Source organism: Melospiza melodia, chromosome 1, assembly GCF_035770615.1.
Source record: "Melospiza melodia melodia isolate bMelMel2 chromosome 1, bMelMel2.pri, whole genome shotgun sequence".
NCBI lineage: Eukaryota > Metazoa > Chordata > Aves > Passeriformes > Passerellidae > Melospiza > Melospiza melodia.
In genome coordinates, this window is record NC_086194.1 from 135742097 (window position 1) to 135768054 (window position 25958).

The 25958-nt window shown below is 41.2% G+C and overlaps 1 protein-coding gene across 2 annotated transcripts in view; it reads left to right on the top strand.

Annotated features, from left to right (window-relative positions):
• Window positions 1-17849: 17849 nt before the first annotated feature.
• FAM110B (family with sequence similarity 110 member B) overlaps window positions 17850-25958 on the top strand; it is a 113115-nt gene continuing 105006 nt past the window's right edge. The window contains exon 1 of one of the 2 annotated variants that reach the window (XM_063169072.1): window positions 17850-17948. The gene's annotated coding sequence lies outside the window, so the exon portion shown is untranslated. Of the gene's footprint in view, window positions 17949-18428; window positions 18690-25958 lie in introns of those variants that run through there. The other variant, XM_063169080.1, reaches the window with a different exon arrangement.

A 25958-nucleotide genomic window follows, 5' to 3' on the forward strand; every position in this document is an offset into this window, starting at 1 on the left:
ATCCTAAAGACAATTGTACACTTCAGTGAATTTTGCCCATGTGTATGACTAGACTTAGAAATGAGAAGTGAAGAAATCCTCACTGACCAGCTAGTGGGTTGGGACACTTTCTGGACCTGAAAAGCCTGAATCTGATATTTTCTCCCAGTATAAGGGCACTTCTGGAGACTGCTTTAACCACTCCACTAGAGAATATGATATGTTGCAGGAAGAAAACTGTTAAAGCTAAGTTAGGTTTTGTGCAAAGTCCATAAAGACTTCATGAAATAAGGCAAAAAAACCCTCTTTTTCAGCCAGGGAAGTGGACCTAGGTTTGCCTGAAAAAGAGAGAACAGAAATTAAATTTCTCACTTTATTCTGTGTATGGTTCTCAGAGCTATATCTGTTTTTCTATTTTTTAGTGTTTTCTATTACTTATATTTATTAAAATTGCCCTCATTGAAAATGACATGTTTTTATTTTGGCTTGCCTTGTTCTTCAGAGTGCAAACAGGGAACAAAATGCTCTAATTTTGGTTAAAACAGTTCATTTTACTCATTGGATTTGAGAATGCCAAAATTTTAACTAAGTTTATTCAAGGAAATCAGAAAAATGAGTTATCCACTCAATCCTTTAGCTGAAAAAGATGAGAGGAAAAAAAAACCCTAGGGATTCTTTCATGATGGGTCCTGGCAGATTTGTGTACAGGATTGTATGATGTGTTTGTGACAAGTAGTAGCCTTGAACTGAACAGTCACAGTGAGTCTTTACTCTCACATGTTTCTTTAAGGTTTCTCTTTAAGGTTTCTTACTGCCAGTGTGAATAACAGGAGGAAGCTGCAGTTCAACTTGCAGTGTCCAGAGATAAGGGAATTATTTCTATTTTACTCTTTTTTTTTTTTCTTTTTTTTTTTTTTTTTCTGAATGAGAGTGGCTGAAAAGTCTGTATTGAGTAGAGATTGAGGAGCTGTAGCCATGGGAACCAGGCTGATGCTGGTGTCTTTGTCTAAAGGAATCAAACCTCTCAAAGCTCCCAGAAGCATCTTTATAAGAGCAACAGTAGCAGAACTGACAACAGGAAGGAAAGCTATTGATGCTCTGCCACCAGAAAAAACTGGGAATGTCAGGGTTAGGGAAGACTGTGGCCGTGATGTAACTAGAAATATATGGCATATACACAAGAAAATTCCACCAAGACCCTCCCAAAACTCTAAAAGCTGCAAAAGACGGCGTATACCAGCTGTTGGGAGCATGGGTTTGAATGTAGGAGGGAATGACTCAGTCCTCAATTAAGCGAGTTTTGTGGGTATGAGTGTCACTTGCACGCGTAGAGATGGAACAGGGGCTCCAGCTCAGAAAACAGAGTCAGCAGCTTTTAACCCTTGCATTGAAAAACTGGCTGCATGGTTATCTTTTTCCCCTATGTGATAGGAACAGAGAAGAACCTTGGAATCATACACAGCTCTTCTTCAGAAATACGAGCTCCCCAAAACCTGAACAACAGTAACACCACAGAAATGTCTGCTGTGAGAAAACCTGAGAAATTCCCAGCAGCACATTGTCCACCACCACAGCAAGAGGGAAAATGGTTTCACAACTGCTTTGGAAGAAGAGGATGTCTAGGCAGAGGGCATTTGGCCAGGGAGCCTGCTCCCAGGAGGCTGAGCTCACAGCACTGAGTGCTCTCCCCTGCACCGGGCAGGAGACACACACCAGCAACTCTCCCCACGTGTGTGAGAAGCCAACACCTTTCCTGAACACCCATCCTCCCAATGCCCAGAGATGCTCCTGAGCTGGCAGCAAGCACAGACCAAGATATTTACAAATGGGAAGATAGATCCAAAGTTCTGTGCTAACAGCCGCAGTGGTGTGGTCGGCGCAGAGGCTGAAGCTCTGCTCTCGCAGATGAAAGGGACTGTCTGTGCTGCACAGAGCTGTGCTGACTCCCATCCAGCACACTCAGGGCATGCAGAGCTCAGCTCTTTGTGCTCTTCATCAACAGTGCACCACAAGAGAAAATCCCCTGGTTTGCTCCCAGCCCATACCTTATGTAATATTTAAATGTAGCAATGGGATACCTGGAAGAAAAAGATCCAAACTTAAATATGCTCTTCCATAAAGCAGACTAAAACCTCAGAAGCTGCTAGCAGTAGCCTAACAGGCACTCACCCAGCCAGACATCTAATAGTTTTTAATGCTAATCAATAGAAAAGATTCTGGGAAGTGACCTTGAGAGCTATTGTCTCAGTGTGATATATATTTTGAAGCAGTGGGTGATTCTGATGCTTCAATGCAGTAATTCCTGGAAAAGGATATGTGGAAGGGTAGTGAAGATCTGAAAGAATTGCATTTGTTGGAGAAGGTATTCAAAAAGGGGTAACTTCCGGGAGGAAAAAAAATGGTTAAAATCCAGAAGACTGAGCCAAGCAGTTTCAGCTGCATTCACAGCTTCTCTGTGTGTTTGTTGAACACTCATTTTATGATCAACTCATGAAACTTCCCGTGCCCAAGGAGGGGATAAGTACTTATCATCACAGCAAAATTTTGAAGGTTTATTCACTATTAGGGCAAATACCGACTTGCAAATGCTTAAAAGAGTAAAAAAGTTGCTTTTGACTATAAAGAAAAGTTTCTTTCCTTTGGAAGCTTAAAATTTATTATGTGTTATATAAATGCTACTCAATATTCCAAGTACTCCTCCTATGCTGTCTGGTATTTTAAGGATATATCAATTTTTTAGTACCAAACATATATTATGTCTTATTTTCTCTTCTGCATGCAGTTGGACCTTTTGGTTTGGCACCAGACAAAATACAATCAGACTTTGAATGGTTTGAACCACTGTTAATGCTATAATAGCTTGCAGTAGTTCCTGTGAAAGAACACCAAGCATTTTTTTTTATCCATAAATGCTCTATGGCATATGTTTCCACATTTCAATATCCATTTATCCATATCTTTGTTTCTGAGGAAATCAGTATTCCTTAAAAGGAACACACTGTTAAAATGTATCATTATGGTAAGGCATTTTTGTAAAACACTGTTAAAATGTATCATTTTGGTAAGGCATTTTTCATGTGAGGTAGAGAAGAAATCGTAATAATTTTAATTCCCAGGTGTTAGTATAAGGAGATTTCATTTTTTTAACATACTCTTTATTTTTTCTGTAACTTCCATAAAAGTCAGAAGACTAAGGTTTTAGAACGTAGAATAAAGTTAATGCCTCAGCTAAAAATATATTAAAATCTGAAAATTCTGCTTAAATACAGCATCTTGCAAGATATGTTTCTTTAAATGATTTCTTTTGTGTTCTGAAAGCAAAATGAATGTAATAAACAACTAGGCTATCTTAAAGCACAACTTGAGTGGAACAATTGTTTGTCTGCTTAATTGCAATATATGAGGTGTGCAATTCCAGTATCTAGAGTGAGGTCACTCACAAGTCTGAACACAAACAAGTGTTTAAGTACTTTGTTGGATCAAGTCTTTCAGAAAATTACTGTTGCAACAGAAAAATTAAAGCCTCCCTGTTGGGGTTTGACTGCAGGAAATTTAGCATAGGTAATGCCACTTACAGAAACCCTTTGTGGTACCTCATACAACGACAGACAAACAGCAAAGGATTTTCTTCTTGCTTTGAAATGCAACAGATGTCCTTCTTGCCCTCCTTTTGACTTGTAAATATCAGAAGTCAAAAGCATGCTCTGACCAGTTTTGGTGTTGTTTTGGGGTTTTTTTGTTCTTAACAGTTGATTCTAATATAAAGCAATTTTTATGTCTTTAGAGGATTGAGGTGAAAAAAGGAATAAAACAAGAAAGGAAGGAGAAGTAAACTTGCTTGGAGAGGGAAGACTACCATGACAAAGAGGGATGAAGAGAAATCTTAAGTATTATCTAGAGAGAGATGAGGACAGTAGAGGGAATGAGGTATTGTCAGATGAGATATTGTCAGATAGAAGCTGCAAAGAATCTTAAAAATGAGGGTGAGGAAGTCTGAATTCTGTGAGCCAGATCTGTGGGGGCTGTGGTGCATGAGCCTTAGGTTGGGTAAAGTTTGAAATGGCATCCATTGTAAAGTTTAAAAAAGAAGGGTAATAGGAAGTAATTATTGCTAACTATGAGAGGATGGGTGTTAGTTATTTTTTATCACACACACACTAAAAAAGAGCTGCTGTTTTGAATATTGCAGATTAAGCAAAAAGAATTAGTGTAATTCTTAATGTGAAGAGAATGAAATGAGAAAGATGGAACCTAATACTGGTGATAGAGCAGTGTGGGAGGGAAGGCATTTTAGGAAGAAGTAAGAGAAGTTCCATTTTAGAGCTGCTTGACCTTGAGAAACCACGGGAGATCCAAGAGAGAGTACTAGGGAAACAGAGACACAGCATGCTCAGAGAGAAAAATGAGGTTTTGGATTTGAGGGTCAGAGGTACTGAGGCGAGAAAGAGAATGAGAATATGCCATGCTACAGGCAAGGCATGGTGAGCAATACAGGGTGGGAATCTGGAGATGCCCAGGGAGTCATTGAAGACCCCAGAGAGGCTTCAGCTTGGAAAATGCAGCCATTGAGTGATCACAGCTGAAAACACAGGAAGTATATTTTTTATGGAGTGGAGAGGGAGGGGAATGCTGTCAAAATCTGAGTCTTCCTCTCCAGAATGAGACATGCATTGAAGAAAAAATAAAAGAAGCAGGGTTTGGGAAATGGAGGAGACAAGAGAAATAAAGACAGCAAATTATGTCAGAATCAGATGTTAATGAGGAAGAAAATGAGAGAAATGAAAATGAGAGAACTGAAATTTGAGTCCACTGCTATAAAATCTGAAAGGACCAGAAACACTTTCTGGGATGGGCTATTTTAAACTTTCCTCCAAATAATTATACCCTTGCAGAGTCATGATGTGCTCATGTAAAATGATGGCTTTTTGTTCCGCGTCCGGCACGGTATTGGCGGGTATTAAATGGGATGCGCTGCAGTTCAGCTGCAGGTACAAAGCAAATGATGCATCTCTTTGCTCCAGGCCCTCATTATGCTCTGTAAACAATCAGAATGGAGATTTATTCTCCACTCACTGATTTCCTGCTCTCGGGTAAAAGCACGAGGGGCACGTTAGAAAGAAAGCACTAAGACACTGATTATCTGTTTCTCCAAGCGAAATTGGTTTAGGTTTCTCCAGGCCTCCTAGCAACAGCTTTATTATTATAGAGTAATTTCCCCCAAAATACTTCTAAAACAAGTATCAGATTAATGTTTCAGATAAGAAGAAAGTATATTCATTAACTTCCAGGGCTTGTCTGTGGAAATAAAAGCCTCAAATGAAAAATGCAAGTATGGCTTCATTATGATATGTTGATTTTTCTTGGGTTTTTTTGTTTGCTTGTTTTGGGTGTTTTTGTTTTACATTATTTAACAGTGAATGGTTAATGATGACCAATATACAATACATTTATTACATAGACAAGAAAAAAATAATTCCTGTTAGAAAATATTTTCCTGCAGTATTAGCATATTTCATGTTTCTTTTAATATAGCTGTAGATATGAATCACTGCACACACATGCATCACTTTTGTTTACTTACAAACCAGCTATACTGCATATTATGTTAGAAGTAAACACATTTATGAAGAATTTATTAAGTTCTACAGTAATTGCAGTTTCTGTTGTTTACAACCTTATGGCATTCATATTTCTTATGCTATTCCAGGACAACTATGGTACCTTAAGAGAACGAATCTCATAAATATGTATTCTTTGCTTCATGGTAAATTTTTCAGAAGTTGTTATGTTACTCAGATGCATATCTCTTAATAAACATTTTTTAATCCCCAAGTAAATGATTTATTGCATAGTCTCCTTTTCAAAAGTAGCTTAAGCACCAAGAAGTTGGTGAGACTTGGGTTCACATGGAAGCTTCTAAAAAAAAAAATCTTCAAGTTTTGAAAGACAATAAATTCTGTATGAAGAGAAGATAGACAATGGAGCACTTCTCTCATTCTCTGGTTTTTCTGCTATGGTACCATTGTGATTTTTCAGAAGGAGAAATGTATTGTTTTGGTGCTTTCTCTTGCCTTAACCACAGGTGCCACCTTCCTAGTGTCTCTGTGGAGGAATGGTGGATGAAAACTCTTTTTTCCCTTTCATTGTTTTTCTTTGTGGTGGGGTGTCAGAGCAATAAGGTCTCCGGTGGGGCCAGCTGCTGGTTTTGTAGTGTCACTTTGTTCAACCACACCATGAATTGCCAAGGACTGGTGCAAGCAGATTCTTGAGGACACAGGTTTAGCCTTTCGTGCAGGTGTGCTCTGCTCCTGGGGGAATGCGGGAAGCTCCTTGTGGGTTTTGTTAAGGGGAGCACTCTTAACAGAGAGGAAACAAAGGAGAGGAAATCAAAGTATCCACAGTGTTTCTGGTGGACTTGACTAAAGAGGTAGAAACTGTTACATCCATATTGCAACACCAGGTGCTGCCTGGGTAAAATGCAAAATGACAACAGTTTCAGCTGTAAAAGTGTTTTTAGCATTAGAAATCTTGCTGGTAATTACAGAACGTGACTCCCTTGAGGGCAGAGTCAGTTTATATCTGATTCGCTGTATTCCTAGAGACATTTGTTCTGTTCCTTTCCTCCAGAAAACTCAGGTGATATGCCAAGGCAGACCTGGGCTTGTGCAGGAAAATGTACTCTCTAGCCCATTTTGGTCAAGTGGGATTTATTTAGCCCCTTCTTAAGAGTGCACTTTATTCAGGTGGAGACAGTTTCCATCACTCCTTCTACTAGTGGCACATGTGATGACAAAGACTCAATATTAGAAATAGGGAATATTTAAAGTTAGCAAGCATTCTTACACAGGCAATGTTGCAAAATACTTTGAAGTTTTAAAAAAGAAAATCTTTCAAAATGTCAAGATTAACACCAGGCAAGAATTTTGAGGGAATACACAAAGGGAATATATGATTTCATTAAAAGTCACCTGAGGCCTAGGAAGATAGTTGTTTATAATACAAGATTTCTTATGAACAGTAGCAATTTGTAGCATAATGTAGGAAAGCGATTCAGACAGGGCAGTTTCTGAGATTGCATTTTGAACATTGGGGATTTTTAGCAAGGGTACACATTGAGTTTAACATGCTCCATATATACGATACAATAACAACAACAACAAAAAAGAAATAATAAAATTTATAAAAAGAGGAATCTTAGCTTATTATCCATCTATTAAAATGCGTTTCATGCTTCTTATGAATGGGACTAAGCACAATACACTCAACAGCTGTACAATCCTTTCTGCCTGGTATATTTAAATTACTTTCAGCAAAAGGAAGTAGATGTTGCTACAAGTCAAGCCCATCTTTAACAAAAAGGCAAAGCACAACAGGTATTGCCTCCTCCATCCTTCCCTCTGTGGGTACAAAACCAAGTTGTCCCTGGCTGGTTTCATGACCCTGCCCAGCAATGCACAGAGTATGAAGGAAAACAGCTTGGCACCTGCAAACCTCACACATGAAACCCCCAAAAGTACAAAGGGTTTTACAGAGATTAGATCCTGGGTTTTTGGGGGGTTTTTTTTGGGTTTTTTTGTTTGTTTGTTTGTTTGTTTTTTTTTTTTTTTTTTTTTTTTGGTGAAAGAGCAGTTGCTTTACATGGAGATTTTTGTTACCTAAGGACCTAAGCTTGCTTCTGCATTATTGAAAGTACATATTAGAGTACAGTAAACAAGCAATGATGATTTATTATGGAGTCAAGAGGATTAGCAACATGGCTTTGTCACTTTCTTTTATGAATAAAACACATTAATAACAGCTTTGCAAAACCAAGTAAGGTAGAGCATAATATTCTAAGGCAGACAATAAATAAAAGTTGGAAACTTCGGTAGACAAGAATATTCATTTATGTTTCCCCTTGAAATCAGCTGTATGCAGCCTTCTGAACTATTTTACATATCTCTGGAGAAACTCCATTTAATGTAGAACTCAACCTATTTGAAGTTGAATGTACGTCTTGAATATATGCTTAAATTTAAATCTGCAGCAGTAACAACAAATAAATATTTCTCTAAAGGTTGTTCTCCAAAGAGTGTTCTCTCCATGTTTCTTTAATAGATTATGAATATTAAATGTACCTGGTAAAAAATCAGGAAAATGCTTGTGTGGTAGTTGAAGTCTATTACTGAAAATGTGAACTAAGCACAATTTAAGTTGGAGGCATGCCTGAAAAAGGATGGTTCATGTTTCTGAACTCAGGTTGTGTGTTTTATCTTTATTAAACATTGTAAAATTAGAAATTATGATTGCAAGTAAAATTCCACATATAGTTTGTGACAATATACCATTAAATATCTCACAGTGATTTTCCTGCAGCTGTGAATTGTATTAGGCCTCTTCTAATGGGGTATTAAACACAAGAATCCAATCTTTCTTCACATGCACCAATAGTTCCCATCCCTTCATTCACATAAAGTCTCCTTGTTGCTAGTGAAAAATGGCTGATGAGTAAAGTAGGATATATCCCAGTGTGTGGTACCTTTAATAAAACATCTGCCATTTGAACAACTGGGAATGACTTGAGGAGTAATTTCTGAAATTCTGTAAAAGAAAGAATAAGTAAAAATTTAAATAAATAAATGAATTTATTTGAAGAATAAATAAAATTTTTGTTGCAAATTATATTTTCAGGTTCTGTAACATAGTTATAATGCTACAGCATATCTTTGCAGTGTTCTGTTTTCATCACAAAATACCCCAATCATTTATAGTTATTTTGCACGCCCTTTTAAAGATGAATTTAGAAGACATTGGCATTTTTACAAACATCTACAGCAGATCTGTTTGGTGTGAAATAAACACTTGCATGGCTGCACTCAGCAATCAAGTAAACAATATGTAACTCCTTTTGTTAATCTATTAAATAATAAGGTACTACGTGCCTAGCTTTGTGTAGTGCCTTCCAGCCAAGATTCCCTGACAATTTACACACTTTATAATATCATTTTGCAGAGGGCCTGTGAAATGAGGAAATAACAAATATTCATTCTGTTCCTGGAACAGAAGCACAAGATGTTTTCAAAAGTGGCATCTCTGTTCCCAGCTGTGAAAGGCAAACATTTGGAGGCTGTTCAGCACCAGCGGCTGCTCTGGAAGTGGAGCTGAGTGCAGTCCCTACCCTGCCATACCCAGTCTTGGCTCCATCCCTTTTTAAAAGCTTAATGCATGGCTTTTCTGCTGCAACTAAGTCTTATAAACAGCCAAGTACAGAAAAGAGGCAGTTGATGCTCCACCTTCTTAATACAATATTAAAATCCTGTTGTTATTTTTTTAATGTGGATATACAATGTGTCTCTTCCACGATTTATGCCGTTTAAACATGCTCATTTGCATACTTTTCCTGTTGTTGGGTTCAGTAAATTGAAAACGTGTGCTGACTGATGTGAAGTTTTCTCTGACAACTCCTCTATGTTCAAATGCTGTTTGGGAGTGATAACGGGACCCCGACCCCATGGGAGCTGATACTCTGCTTCAACCATTGACCCATTCTGGAAGCTCTGCATATTTCTCTCTTCTCTTTTTCTGATGTAAAATATTTCCTTTTGGAAGATACTTCAATGACTTCAAAGATTTGTTCCCTGCTACATTTTACCTGCTCCTGCTTTCAAAGAAAATAATTGGCAGTGTTGAATAAAGAACTCAGGAAAAGTACATACCATCTTACAGCTTATTGGTCTCATTGCCATTTCCAGTCTACAGATAATTATAAAGAAAAGCAAAAAGTTGAATGAAAATACAGTCATAGGCTTCACTGAAGTCTCTGAAAGAGCCCCATAAGTTCATTCAAATGTCTTCCCTGGAATAAGTCATTTCTTGCTGAAAAACTACATTGTTCTTAAAGGGGTTAATCATAATATTTGTTTTATGGTGTAACTTCATCACCATCCAGATTGCTTCTACGCTACACATACCAATCATCCCTCTGATCCTTCTTTATACTTTAAATACCTTTACAGAATTTTTTTTACTTGCAAACCAGTGTCTCTCTTCATTACATATCTGTTTTACAAAAACCACATTTGTTTAATGGGGTGCTGAAATCATTATTAGTTGTGTATAGGAATTCAGATTGGAGTTTATAAACACTTTCTTCTTTTTTTCTGACCTGTTACACCGTGATTCCTTTCATCTTCAATTTTTCTCCTCCTTTTTAGAAATTTTATATTAGTTTTGATCCCTTTGTATGTCTATATTCTCTCTTTTAATAGTCCCACTCCTTTTTATCTTTATCAGCTTATTTCTGCTTGCTTTTTCTCCTTGTCATGGTTATTCATTTCTCTCCTCTGTATTTGCACTCATCCCCTTTCCTTCCTTTCAAGCTAACAGATGTAGACTGTATTTACAGACTGGATTTTTTAAAGAATAACATACCAAAGTCAGACTACAAATATTACTTATGCCTGATGTCAGTTATTCACTACCTGTCACTTCCAATGCACACATCACCAAAGAGCCTCCACTGACACTCTGGCCCAAAGTATAAAACCTCTACCATTACATTTCAAAAAATAACAAATCTTTTCATGTCTGAGCTGTCAAAAGAAGCTCTTGGAATAGCCAGCATAGACACAGTCACTACCCCCACACACAATAGAAGTATGATCAAATACCTGCTAGCAGCAAGAGCTGATAACTCTGGGGAGTGGCAAACCCTTTCCATGCAGCTCCAATGCAGCAACATGGATTGATTTTTTTTTTTTTTTTTTTTTTTTTTCCCCCCAATCTGCCCTTGCCAGGGTATTTGATGCATTCCTCAAAGCAGGGCCTGGGAGTAGCAGTGCCTGGGATGCAGCTGCAGCCCCACTGGGGGAACGCTGTGGGTGAGTGCCAGGGAGGCATTGCGCATTTGGGGTTAGACAATGTACAACGTTGAGCTGCCTGCTGTGTGCTTGCTGAAACCATGAGAGAAAGAGAAAGCAAGGCTTGGAAAATGGGGTGGTTTCATGTTCTGCAGAGCTGCTTTAAGTAACCCCTTGCTGAGAGCACACCACACTACAGAGGGACCTTGATGCCACTCAGCCTTGCCCTGGTAGGATCCCACACCAGCTGAGGTGCAGAGGGAGGCAGAGAGCATTGCTGCCAGCTCTGAGCCAAAGGGGAAGTGAAACCTCTCCTGCAACTTAAAACCATCAGTCTTCTGGACCTGCCTTGATGAAGACTGGGAAAAAAAAATGGGAAAGAACTGGTTCAGGGCAGCAATTCTTGCAGATGAAGTTCCTGAGAAAGAGGCATCTGTTCCTTCAAACAGAGAGCTTTACTGAAGAGGAGAAAAAACATGCACATAACAGTAAAGGCATACAAGGTTTCATGTGATAACCTATTATTTCAGACTTTGGCTAAGATTTTTGCTTGTCACATTAGTGTGCAACTATAACTGCAAAGTACTTCAGTACAAGCAGACTGCCCTCATATTTAAAAAATTGTACAGATACAATAGATACCATGAAATAAACATTTGCAGCAATTTATCTTTTTTTTTGATATATCATACTTGTTTAAACAAAAGGTTAATAATTTCTACATATAACTCAGTTCATGCTTATCTTTTAATATGCCTTCTTTTTTCCCTTTTCTCAAGATCCTTGAGCTAACCTCTTTTTCTGAGGAAAACAATAAGTTACATCTTTTTAAAAGGCTAAATCAAACTTTCTTTCAAACACCACTTTCTGGATTAATGATTTACCAATCCAAACCCTGTTCAGTTCTTGAGAACTTGCTATATTGCTTTGCCATTTTCCTCCTGCTATTCTGAGCTAGTTCTGTACCTCACACAACACTTAAATAATGGAGAGACCCTGAAATCAGACCTCACTCTTTTTGGATTTATTCACACTCAAACATTCACGCTGCAACTCACACTCAGCAATTTTTGACCCCTATCAAATTTCCTAGCTCCTGGGATTTAAGGGAGAAAGCCATGCAACAGGCAACGGCTCCTGCAATCACTCTCTCCTAGTGCTTGCTGTGTGCTGTAAGATCTGCTAGATCTTTCTCATCTCCCCTGCTGATCCAGACTTCCCTGATAGCATCACTTCCCAAGCTGGCTTGATGAGCTGAGGAGCAGAAAGGCCTGCCCCGGTGTTTGAGAGCTGTGCAACAGCCAGAGTGCTGCAGGCTGATGTGAGCACAGGAGCAGGGTGGGGGCTTTTGCCATGGATGAATTATGATTCGCAGTTTAGTGCCATCACATTTGCTATCTGTTACTGATTCTCTTGTTAGTGCCATTCCCTGATGTGGTCATGAGTGTGTTCCTGCATTCTGCTGGTACAATACTGAGAAATGTGATGCACTGTGGTTTTAGGTCCTGTAATGAGAACAAGGCAGTTCTACTCACATACAAAATTTGTAATTATACAAGGCTATATCGTGTTACTGGCAACTAATTAGAATTCTCTGTTGAAATGACATTACTTTATTATACATCATTAACATAAAATGTCTAAACTAGCATGATAGTTGCTTTCATACAAAAAATGAGCTTACTTCAGTAAGTGAAAGCAACAAAATTACAGCAATTTTAGTATCAGTATTTTAATACATATTATAGTTTATGTGGTATGGCCAGAGGTTTTTCCATATAAAAATCACAAAAAGACAATCCTCCCTTTAAAAAATGTCAGTGACTATCAGTTTTGTCCTCTGCATTTACTATGCAGATTAAATAAAATTCAAAAATCATTAAATGTCAAAGGGTGCACCTTTGACATTTGGGGGGCGGTTGAACTTATACTATAAGTTCATATTTTGCTCTATATCCTTAGAGCACAGGGTACACACTACAACTAATTTACTCTCTTCCACCACTGCATAAGTGATGTTATTATCACATTGCATACAGTTAAACTGAGACAAGAAATTGAATTCCTTCTGGCCAGACAGTAAGTAAAATGCTGGTGTTGGGATGAGGACACAGGGCTCTTTGGAGCAGGCTGAATATCAGAATAGCACATTTATTTCACATTTACATGCTAGGTTTGAATATTTCTAAATGAGATAATAAGTAGGTTTTTCATCAGGGATCTGTAGAATACATTGGTGAAATCAAGCCACAGCTGGCAAGGTACCTACCTGTTCCTTGACAATACTATGATTTTGGTAACATATAAAACTGATGAGAGGGTAGCATTCCCTTGGCAGCACACTAAATATGCCGCAAGACACATAACCAATGAGTATAATTTGCAAATGTGTATGGAGAATCAGTCTTGACAGTTTTGTTTACAAAGGCAGGCAGCTATTTGCTGATAAGAGATATGACATGCTATTCATCTTGCTGCTACTAAGCCAAAGGGATTGCAACTGTGATAACAAACTGTTAGATTTGATTGTTGGAATGCTTATGCAATGTTAGTAATAAAGGGTGTTTAAAAGCATATCTCATTTGTTCTTGGGCAATCATATGGCATTTCTTATAATAATTTTCCTGGGACTCTTAAAAGGACAAGCTAATTAAAGAAAAGATATCTGTCTGGCTCAGCTTTAATGGGTCTGTGTTCTCTAAGTAGGTGTATGTAGGAAACAGGAGCAGACGTGTCTTTATTTCTCTGCTTGCATGGGTTGAGGCAGAATGTCAAGTGACACAGTCATGGCCTCACATCTTTCAGTTCCTTCATTTTGGCTGGCATTACCTCCACACACCTTCCAAAACTGGAAAATAAACAGTCCTAAAGACAGGACAAGGGTAATGGCTGTAAACCGAAAGAGGGTAGGTTTAGATTAGATAAGGAAGAAATTTTTCACTATGAGGGTGGTGAAACACTGGAACAGCTTCCTATCCCTGAAAATTTTCAAGGCCAGGTTGGACTGGGCTCTGAGCAACTTTGTCTACTGGAAGGTGTCTCTGCTTATGGCAGTGGGGCTGGAACTCAAGGACCTTGAGGGTCTCTTCCAACATAAATCAATCTTCAATCACCATTATGTGATTGCAAGTAGTGCTGAGACCTTCAAGAAGCTGAGGAGGAGATTTCTGGCTTGTTTCTCCCTCTTACTGAGCAGCAGAAGAATGGGTCAGCATGACTAACACCTTTCCTTTGTCATCAGCCCCCTACTTCAGACAACACTGAGAAAACACTTTTCCCAGCACTCCTAAACACCTGCACCATTTTTAGCCTGAGTAACATGTTGCTCAGACATTTTCTTACAAAGCTTATGATCAAAGTAAAAACCCCCAAACTTATATAATACTATCCAGAGCAAATGAGCAAATACAGAACTACAGAACCCAGCCATGTTTTTGTGAAACATTGCTCACTGAGCTTTGTTGAATGTGTGCATGCAACTCAGTAATGTGCAGACAAGGGCTGATCCAGCTGTGATGGCTAAAGCAGTGTTTTGTCTGGCCAGCTCACTCCCACCTCAGCAGGCACAGCTGAGGTGACGGCTGGAGAGTCTGAGCAGGCAGACCAGGCTGACCATCAGAGACCGTGCACATGCCTCACTAATGGATTTAACCAATGCTGGCTACGCTGAAATACTTGGTGAGGAGGGTGAAGGGGTAGCTGCTGCAGGTTACAGCTTGTAACCTGTTGTTGTAACAAGTTGAGCTTGTGGCTGACCCCAGCTCACACCTCCTGGTCGGGAGACTGGAGAGAACATTTACAAGGTTAAATATCATACACCCTTACAGGGGTAGGGGCAGCTAAGGAAGGCTGCACCACTCTTGAATCGCTATGGCTTATTCAGCCTGAGTGCTGCAGTAATTCAGGCAGCAGTCTGCATTTTTTAATGTATTTGAGCATTACACATAAGTCTACACAAGGAAGACATATCAAAACCCCAAACTTTCCCCAGCAGGGATTTTAGAGCTAACAAGTGGAAAATGAGTGGCTTTGTTCTCAGTCATTCTTACAGTTACAGGTGACTTTGTGAATAGCATATACTGTGCCAAACTAGAACTGAAATCCTCTTTGAATGCAAGCAGGCCTTAGGTTTAGCAGCAGCTGTGAGATGGAGACTTACTATTAATGGCAGATTCAAGCAGCGTGAACAATAACGAGGCTCTGTTTAAGGTGGACACAGCTTGTCTGCATTACAACTGGACCTTGAGAACCTGTGTTAATTAACACAATTTTAAGTGGTGTCAGCTGTTTCTGAGTAAAGCAATTGATTAGAGCAATAAATGCTTTATTCTTGGTCTTACAAGAATATGGATTTAGGAAGAGAGTTATGATCAATAGGCGGGGTTTTAATTTTTTTATCTCAAAACCTTTTGAAAGTTGTGAAGTATTTTAATGGACTGAGAGGATTATTTCATTTTTTCATAATCTGTTATTTGGAAAGCACAAAGAAGAAATCAGTCTGGAATGTGATAATTTTATGTTCATTTCCAGGGGTTCTTGACTTAGTTCCAGACAACATAATTTCTTACGTACAATTTTTACTCCTTTTTAGCAGCCTTACTGAACAAGTTTATTTGGGTACATGCATGTTTATAAAATTAGTTTCCTGTCTTATATGTGATCTATAAATTCAGGGTTACAGTGCTTTAAAATACAAAGGTATGTGTAGGAAGACAATAATTTAATGCACCCTTAATGTCATCTTAGGGCCAGGGTGCTGGTTTCATTAAAGGGATCTGGCACGTGACAAAGTCCATGGGCGTTTGTGATGAGCTCAAGGCTGCAGCTTGCCTTGCACTGGGAGGACCTCTCACCTCTGCTTCAATGGGTTGGTCATCTGTCTGAGGCCTCTGTCACTAGTCTTGACAGTGAAAACAAAGACCATATTTTGGTAGCTATATTAGAAGGTGAGGCACTAATTGTATTATTCCATACTTCTTCCCAGAGGCAGCAGCTGCACAGTGTGGCATAATTTCATACAGCTGTTCATCATCTGATTCTTGGGTGTGAAAAACTTACCAGGCAGTAGTGTAAGGAACAACTCCATAGTTCTTGTTTTGTCAGAAAGGGCACAACAGAACTGCTATACATGCACCTAGGCTTTAGCAAACGTCTGCATATTGATCTGAAGTTAAAATATTGATAAGCCACTGTTTTGACGAGGAATTGGGGAATTTTCTGGCTCAAACATGTAATCTAATTTCACATAATGGTTCATTTACTTACTCCTCCCCTTACTACGTACATCCAGCCCAAAGAATGAAGGGCACAATGCACATCCTGTAAAAGTTGGCCACAAGAGGTGGGATGCCTGTGGATTGGACATGTGACAAATGACTGTGGCATTGGGTGGCAGAGGCTCCATTCAGCACACGCTGCAGGGCTGATGGTTGGCTTCTGGCCCTAGTGCATAAGGCAGCAAGCAGATCTCAATAGCACCTAGGATGTGTCTTACACCTCTAGCACACTGGCTTTATTTAAGGCTGACTGATGTCTTGGGCAGGCTTCTTCATGTTTACTACACTGTTTTACATTTTCAGACTTTTTACCCCCAAGCACGTAATTTTTAATTTTAAGATAAAACAGAAAATTATTCCCCCCACAACACAGCTACAGGAGTAAAGGTCCAAATTCACATACTTTTCATTCCCTTTTTCTGATGCAGCTATGCTAACGCGTGCAGGAAGCAGAAGATTTGTGTGAGTGAAGCAGAAACACGCCATGGGTTCCTCTCCTTCCTCACATACCTTCCTCATGGACCATGCAGAAAATTTCTAGCTAATTAGCTAGGGGAACTGATAAATCATCTGCTTCTTTGGAGCACAAAAATGCAACATGGCCTAGTATTAAGCCTACTTAGCATCTAAAGCCCTGTGCTGCTCTGCCCTCTCAGTCTGGGAAGCAGAACTCTGCATAGTGAGAGCTCCCAGGTGGGATCTTTTAACTGCTGGGGCTTAATGAACATTATGTGAAAAGACCTTTTAAAAGAAGCTGCTTAGAGTTTACTCCTGGTTATAACAACCCTAGGGTAGTCTACTTTTGTTGCTGCCTTCTTAAGAGTCCACTTGTGGATATACAGTGACTGCTTGTTCCACCTCTACGCAAAGGACTAAAGTCTAACTATCCTTCATAGAAGGGTATTTCTGTCAGTTTCTTCTAAGTTACATGCGAATGAGGGGAAATTCTCCCACTTCTACTGTTTTAACTGGCATGACAAGACTGCATGTATTAACCTCAGGTACCTGAACTGAATGACTAAATCGGTAAGCTTGGAGGAGATTTATAGGATGAGCACTAAAATATGGTGTAAAAGAAAAAAAAAGCTTTAAGAAAGGTACGTTAATTGGACACGTACGTAATATGAGTAGCTCCGTTTGAAAGATCTGTGACCTACCACAGACAATGGGGCAAAAGGTATATCTGAAATTCGTTTTTCAATGCTTCTTGGCTGCTGCCAAGCACAGAATACTAAGATACCAATCTTCGCGATGCCATCTACCCTGAGCAATAAAAACCCACCCTTAATTTAACCGGAGTCACCAGTCAGCTCCTGAGGCATAAACAGGCAGCTGAAGCACCGCGCGTAGGCTGACTTTAGTGCTGGATGCCGAGCAGCGCTTGGCACAGGTGGGGGAGTTTTCATCACAGACCCAAATTAACTCCGGTGAAGTTGTTCCGCGCCTGCCAGTGCCGGAGGAACAATCTCCGTGTGGGAGAAGCGCCCAGCGCGCCGTCCTCCCCTCCCGGCGCCGCTCGGCCGAACAAAGGCGGCAGCGCCGGGTCCCCTTTGTGCGCCGCGGGCCGGGCACGGAGCGATCCCAGCGCCCGCCCCGGGCTCACAGCACGGCCCGGCCCGGCCCGGCTCGGCAGCGCGTCGGGAGGAAGCGCCGGCTGCACGGCGGGCGGGCGGGCGGCTGCCGCCGGCGACCCGGGCCCTGCCCGCCCCCGTCTCCTCCCCTCGGCCGCCGATCCTCCGCCCCCTCCGCCCTCTCCTCGCGGCGGCGGCGGCGGTGCCTTCCTCGGCCCCGGCTGCTCCGGCTCTCCGCGGCTCCGCTCCGCTCCGGGGGCTCCCGCGCCGCGCTGCCCAGCACGGTAAGGGCGAGGCGCGGCTCGGCTCGGGGCCGAGGGTGGCTCCGTCCCGCGGCTCCCCCGCTGGCTGGGGCGGCCCCGGGAGCGGGGCGGGCGGGACCCCGCGCTGCCAGCCCCGGCGGGTGTCTGGCCAGGGGGCTGCAGCGGGGCTGGGGCGCGGCGCTGCCCCGGGGGCGGGCGGGCGGGCGGGCGGGGGCTCCCCCAGCCGGGGGCTGCAGCAGGAGCCGCCCTGCCCAGCCCAGCCCAGCCCAGCCCCGCTGCTGGGGGTCGGCGGGCGGGCGGACGGGCGGCTCCCGGAGGGGACGGAGTGCAGCCCCGAGCGGGGGGTGCCGCGGGCGCTGCCCCACCGGCCGAGCCGGCTGCGCCCCCCGGCCCCGGGCGGCGGCTCCGGCCCCCAGCCCGCGAGCGGGTTCGCGGCGGAGCGGGTAGGGCGGTTTGGCTCGTCTGAAACGCCTCGCTGAATGGCACGGGAAAGCGTATGGCCCGGGAGAAAGCCGCTGGAAGCGATAGCTGTTGGACGCCTCCGAGTTATTTCCCCGAGTCGGAGCGTAGTGGGAACTTCCTCCCGGGATGCCCGTTCGGGGGGATGCGGGGCTGAGCACATGGCTGCCTCCCCTGGGTCTGCCCCGCGTCTGTCACTGCACCGCCTGACAAGGGGCCTGCCGGCGCCTGCTCTCCTTTCGGAGTGCTAATCTGACCCCAGGAAAACTTTAGCTGGGCGAGGGAAGGAGGCTGCTCCTAAAGGTAATTTACTTAAACGCGTTGGGTTTTTTCCCTGCTCGTCTTCCTTCCCTCGCTCAGGCCAGGCATCTGTGGAAAGGAGGGAAAGCAATGGGATTATCTGTGTGTAAGGGTCCAACACGTACGCCTGCTGATAGTGCAGAGACGAAGGTTAAAACTTGCAAAGACTTGGCACTGGTAAATTAACATCTCCTGTGAATCGTAGTGTTAACTTTTTAAGCTTGAATTTTATGGTCCTTTGCTTGTTGATTGTTCCTCGTGTTTAAAGTCTCTAGATATTCAGGTATTTAAGGACGAAACATATTCTTTGCACTTGCAATGACAGTGTTGTTGCATTTTGTAAACATCAGGACAACTTTTATCTTCAATGTAGCTCCTTTTATCACTCAGCTGTATTGAGCTGTACTAAATTCTTGCACTGTTTGTAAATCTGGTGCTGATTTGTTGGGTGGTTTTGCAAAGGTCACTTCAGTTCATCCAATACAGGCATTTTTTGTGAAACGCCTGTATTGATTTAGTGTGGTACAGGGTCAGACTTGGCATTTATAAATTATTTCACATTTGTACTTGTGTGCTATAAGAGCCGTGCTTTATAAAGCAACTATTCCTTAGTTTTTCCTACTGGCAGATCTTGGTGTGTGGTGTACAGGAGGTGTACAGCTTTATGGGCATCTAACGTTAAGTGTCCTACTTATTTAAAAATGTTGAGAGCTCTAAAAGGGTCAGTGTAATCCATACCACACGTGTGCTCAACTGACCTAGAATTAACAGGATAAAACACTTTTAGGCGCTTCTGGAGTGAAAGGTAGGATGCTGTTTCCGTGTGCATGGCTAACAATGACTTGCTTTTTCAAGGTGTCCGGTGCCATGCTCCCCAGTTTGGAGGGTGGCAGAACACCCGGAAAGGCTTGGCTTAAATTGGTGAGACTGGTCATGGGAGCAGAAGGCACCAAGCAGCCCGGAGGTGCTCCACGGGGAGGTGAACACAATGGTGTTGGTGGCCAAGGGAGGTGGATGCAGGGACCACCATCAATCCCTCGTGGATGGTGGGCAGCCCTTGCTGTGCTGTGGGGCTGCTGGAGCTGACACAGCTGAGTGCCCTCTCAGGGCCCCCTTTTCACGTGGGTTGGTAACTTAGCATGTCAGGTGCTATTTCATGCTGCGGGACTGAGTTTCCCCTCTGGCTTTCAGGAGGCAGCAGGCAGGTGCCTGTGCTCTGCCGTGTAGGTGCAGGCACACCAGGAATGTGGTGCTGAGTGTGATTTGCTGCCTCGATGGGACGGATAGCCCGTGCCAACAAGTTCACTCTGCTGCACAGAAGGCCTTGGACTGCCTTCATGCCAGTGCGTCCATGTTAAGCAAATTGTATCACAAGCTAAAGTTAAGAGTTAACCATGTTTTCCACGTTCTTGTGGAGATCATTTGGAGATCATTTGCTGTCACTTTGCTGGAGAGGTTCTTTCTGTGTTGTGTTGTAGCAGCTGGCCACCTTCACCTTCCTTGTCTGCCTCTCTTAGGCTTGTGGTGACCATGCTGAAGATCCAGTTATTTAATGGAATAATTAAATCGTGCATTTAATATAGGTGCAGTCTTCCACTGGGTAGGAGATGGTTTTCTCTTAAAGGTTCCTGCTTCTCTTTCAAAATCTGGAGGTCTAAGGTTGATTTAGCAAGGCAAAACTGACTCAAATTGTAGGACACAACTTTGCAAATAAGTTTTGATTGCTCAGAACTACAGAGCTCATTTTGGATAGTGTGCTAGTGTGTAAAGGGAAGGTGTTTCTCAAATGTGCTTTTGTAAGTGTGTTTCCTAGTGCTGACTAGCTAAGTTAGAAGTCAGTACACTGAATTATCGTAGGGTAGATTTTGGCCATTAATTGTAGTGGAATGCAGAGTAAATAAAGGCTTATGTTTACAGCCTGCCCAGAACTAGAGGGTGTATCTTTAAATTCTGGAACATCTCTGGTCTCTCACTGGCTAACAGTGTGTCTTGTTTTCTGCTGCTAGATTACAGCTCCCTCCCATAAGGCCTTAAGCACATGTGTTGATCAGCCTCAAGTTAATAATTTTTAATTAAACTGAAGGGTAAGAATATGTCAACTATGAAGTGTTTTTCTTTCAAGGAAGCTTTATTTTAGTAGGGCAAGTTCTGAGAAGTTAGAAGAACTAGTTTGTATTATCCATGGAGCTAAAGGCCTGTAGGAGTTGGAGGTTTAAATTGAAAAAAAAGAGAAAAGCTTGGACTGTTGAAGTGTAAGGTACAATAGCTGCTTGGAAACTGCATTTTAAGGAGAAGCAAAAGCTTGCCAAGTTGGGCTGGGGACCTTGCTGTGAGAATAAGATACTGCAAGTTACCAGAAAACCTAAAAGGAATGAAGTAAAGGAGGGGATTGATTGTTGGAGAGCAGAAACTGCAGGGATAGCATGTGAACTGCCAAAAGCTAGAGGATGAAGAAATTTAAGATGAAGAGAGGGGAAAAAAAAGAAAAAGAGCAGAAGAGAATTTGGCTATGATGTTGTGAGGACCAGGCTGTATGAAAAATGCTTGATGCCTCTAAAATTAGCACTTCTTGTTTTAGTTGTTTAGTTTTAGATATGCATGAGGATTGAATATGGGAGAAAGATAGGGTGCCAAATGGAAATGACTGGAATAAATGTCTTGTGTCTGCTCCCAGTCAAATTAAGTCTGAGGGTCTCTGCTTTTGTGTTCTGAAAGAGCTGGGGCAGGCCATTGGAGCCAGGTTAAAAAATAGAATTGGGTGTTATTGGGTTAGGCTGAAGGTAGCAGTTGTGATAGCAAGATAGCAAAAGATGTATAGTTCTATTTCTTTTAAAAAGAGAAGGATATCTTCACACCTTTTACTCTGGTCACAATAGAATTTAAGGATTTAGAATAAATTTGGAATGGAAAAAGTAATTAAGTATATAAAGCTAAGTGGAAAACAGGATAAAGAGCATCATGTATTTGCCACAATTAGGTCATGGGAGACTAAAGTCATATTATTACTGGCTAAATACTGAATGTCCTAGACAATAGGAGCAGAAGGCTTCAGTTCCATGTATATACACCAAAAATAACTAAATTGGAAATGTGAGGCTTAGCTAAAGGTGTCTCCTGAAGGAGAAATTATGAGTTTGCCTGCCTCATAAAGCAATTATTCATGCTCTGCATCAGTGTTAGTGGAGAGCTGGTCTCTTTGCTTCACCATACTGTCTGAAATAACTGTATGAGAAGGACAATTGCTGATGAGGCAAAGTTGGTAGTCAGCACCGAGGTGGGTTGGATTATTGCACAGGAAGAATTGAATGTCTGTGATGACTGAAACAATAGGAATGTCAGGAAGTTGAATAGCTCTAAAAGCAGAGTTATTTACTGAGTGATTATTAACAACACATCTGCTATCAGCTGGCAAGTCATCCCTTAAAACAGGTTTGGAGGAAAAGGCCTGACAGCCATAGACAGGGATGACTCTTGTTTGATGCTGACCATGAAAGGGGAGCAAACGTGGTGCTCTGGAAGAGCTCTTCAGTGAAGGTAGACAAGTCATTAGGCAAGGTATTAGGGTGACTTTGTGTAAAATACTTTACATAGTTCTGGGCACTTATGTACAGAAAATATTAAATCCTAGTGGAACATATGGATGGACATCCAAACTAGAAAGATCATGTAGTGCGAACAGTCTGGAGTTGGATGAGAGACCAAAACTTAAACTACTCTGGCTTTTGTGTCTTAGTAATGGCAGAGATGGGAGATAGCAGCTGCTTAGAAGTTCCCTGGGGCAAATTCTTGGAGGAGAGGAAGGGTCATAAACTGAAGATTCATCTGTGATTTTGGGTTAAGAACTTGGTGTATGGAAGGGTAATTTGATGGATGAGTACAAGAATAATGCACGTGGGGGATTTGAAAGGAGTTTCCTTACTGTCAGATTTTGGATGCCTTCCTAGCTGCATGTATCCTGAATCCCAGCTAAGTATTGAAGTTTGCATGTGACTGTTCAGGAATGGAGCAGTTCAGGTAACTGAAACTGCCATATTTTATGCTTTGATGTTCACAGTTAATCAACAGAAATAGTACTTTACTTCAGTAAAGGAGGTGTGATGAGCAGAAGCACTTATTTTTGGGGAGCATGTGTTGTCTAGTCACATGATGGTGGATGGAATTTATAGCGAGTAAAAACACTTATCTGTGACATTAGTAGCTGTTTTGTTCTCTTTTCAGTGCATAATGGAGTGGAATGAAGCTTAACTCATAAAATATTTAAGATAACCACAAATTAATATATGTGGGACAGAAAATGCATAAATGGACATGCAGGCTGGAGGTCAGGTTGGCTGACTTGCACCCATAAATAAATAAAAGGGTTCTCCTGTCGAATGAGTGCCTGTGTTTATCCTCTGCCTGATTTCATACCCTCTGGTCTTAGGGGTGTTCCATGGCACTGGCTGCATCCTCTTGTTGGGGGCTGTGCTCCTGGGAGTAGGGGCTGCCTGGGGAGAGGCTTGGACAGAGCCTCGTGGGGTGGATGAAGTGCAGAGCTGTTGAAAACCCCTGGTGGGGGCTCTCAGATGGGGGACGTGTGCTTGTCTGTGGCTTCGTTTTGCAGTACCTGACCCAGGTGTTGGTGCTGAGCTGTGCCAAGGCCAATGCACCCTAACCCCTGGGAAGCAATTGGGGTATGAGGTGTGCTAATTGAGACACACTTCCTCTAGTGACAGTGCTGAGGACGTGACTGGTTCACAGTGAAGAGAAGAGTGTGCCCCATTGGAAGTGTAAAGATGGCACGTGTGGTTGAAGGCGATGCCGTGTTGACTTCGTTTGATCTTTGCCATAGCGTCAGTCTCTCTTGGTTTATAAACTATCCTGTGGCTATGCCCAGTGAAACTTCTGGAAGCTTTGAGATGACTTCAAAAAGAAAAAAAGAATATGTCACCTGTGTGAATGTATTCTGAGAAGAACCATTGAAAAAATAAGGTGCTTTGAGTTTGTTGAGTTTGTCAAAGCAAGATGAATATCTTGATATTGCTTTATGACTATTTGTTTTGAATTTATAAGGCGGGTGTCTTACTGCCTTAGAAATAATCCAGTTGCAAGCTCCCAATGTAGTTTATTAAAATCTGAACTATTGAATTTTAAGTGTTTGCCCTAAATGCCTGTGTATTTTTTGCTTTAAAGAGGAGCTATGTAATGAACTCAATGTGTCAGCATGCCCCATAGGAAGCAATTGTGAAAAGATTGTGTTGAGCCATCAGAAGAATAATTAGACAATCCCAGGGAAAATTGAATGTGTTGTCCTGGTTGCTTTTAGCATGCATTATTAGGCTGTTTGCGTACTGTTATTTTTCATTTACTGCTATTGCCCTATTATGCAATAAAAGTATAGTTAAAAAAGATAAGACTAGGGCTGTGGTGGGCATTATAACATCTTTCATTTGACAGCCTTCAAGTCCCAAATATTAATTAATGTGGTGGAAAAGTTGATTCAGGGAGAGATTCAACCTAAATTCAAACAGTCTTTACCAAATCAAAGAGCAAGGCAATTTGTCTCTTGATGCTTTGCTGTGTTCTTTAAAAACAAAAATCACTCAAATAATTTCCTGTTACAATTTGAGGTCTTGGAAAAGTCTGCATTAAAAAATGGGAGGAAATGTTTTAAGGCTTTACTGGACAGGGAAGATAATAATTGAGTTGAGTATTGTCTAAGTTGTCTTCTTCATCTAGTGCCTCTCCACAGTACTAGACAAGTCTGTTTTAAGTAACTACCCAAATTCATGAGTGAACCCAGACCTTTGGATTTGTGATGACCTTTGTCTCTCTATTTGACAAGTTAATCTGTGCATGCTGCTACTTGGGAGGTTAGGCAACCACAAGGAAGCTGTTTCTCATGTATGCATGTGCATTTATAGATATATGCAGTTTGAATCAGGATGGAGGAGAATCATTTAAGTAATGCTTGGTTAGAGCACTTTTGAGATGATGGTGATGATGATGATGATATGAATTTTATTTTACTTTATTTTATATATATAAAACTTAATGTTGCTGTGATATGTTTGTCAATCTGTTATTTGTCTTCCTGTCTAACTCCAGTGGATTTGGACCATTTTTAAAATCCTGCTTAAGAACCTTTTGTCACTTTTGTCACATGCAGCCACATACTTCAAGATTATATTCTAAAAATTGCATATTTATTACTAACATTTGTAAATTGCTCATGTAAGTACAATAAGTAACATGACACATTCTATGTGCATGTTGTATTTAATTGCATTTAATATTTAGATTCATATTATCTGTGTTGTTCTGCCTTTCTGAGCTGCAATATTGCTGAATTTTATTACTGTTGGGTTGGCCCAGTGTGTTAGTTTGGGTGTTCAGTGATAATTGCAGTGAGTGTCAATGAATTTAAATGGTAGGCAGTGTGAATGGAACTTCATGGTTTGCTTTTGCTCCAGTTGGATAGATGTTATTTTGTCACTGAAGATCACTTGTGATGGTCTCTCTACATAGTAAAACTTGATACAATATTAGGGACTTACTGATAAATCAGTTAATTTTATTAATTAATATCTGCTAATCAGAAACTAGAATCGCAGTTCCATAATGTGTGATTTGTGTTTGTACAAATGCTTGGGGAGCATTGCAGATAAGAAGGCCTGCTTATTAAGATTTCCTGCAAGGCCTCCATACGTGCTTTACTGAAGGATTTCAGGTGTTCTAGTTAATTTCTAGTTAATTTTGTCTTTATTTATTGCTGCTGTGCTGTCTTGCATTGTTTTGTGTGCGAGTTTGGGGTTTACTCCTGTTGTAATTTTGGGTCCTATTCCCTGCAAATGAAATGATGCTTATTAGGCTGAGCTTCAGAACTTCTAGCTGAAGTGAATTCCCCAAATCTTTGTGTATTTAAAACTACAGATTTCAGGTCTTTCCCCCTTGTGCCCCTTTCTTTGTGTTTGATAGACTATGAGGAAAAAGAGACACTGACTCTAATGAAACACACCATATAGGAGTACACAATGTTCTCTTTATTTGAAGAGAAATGTTGTTTTCCTCTGATCTTTGCTATAGTCATTTGAGGTGTTCACTTCTGACTAAAATACATTTATTTATTTAAAAAATAAATTTTGATTTTTTTCTGATGGCCTCTTTCTTATAGCAAGTTTGTGCTAGCACACAAATTTCTTTAAGGACTGAGAACTTTCTTTCCCCCCTCTTTAATTGAAAGATGATCAGTATAATTTCTCTCTTCCTTTCCTCTCAATCTCCCTTAAACCA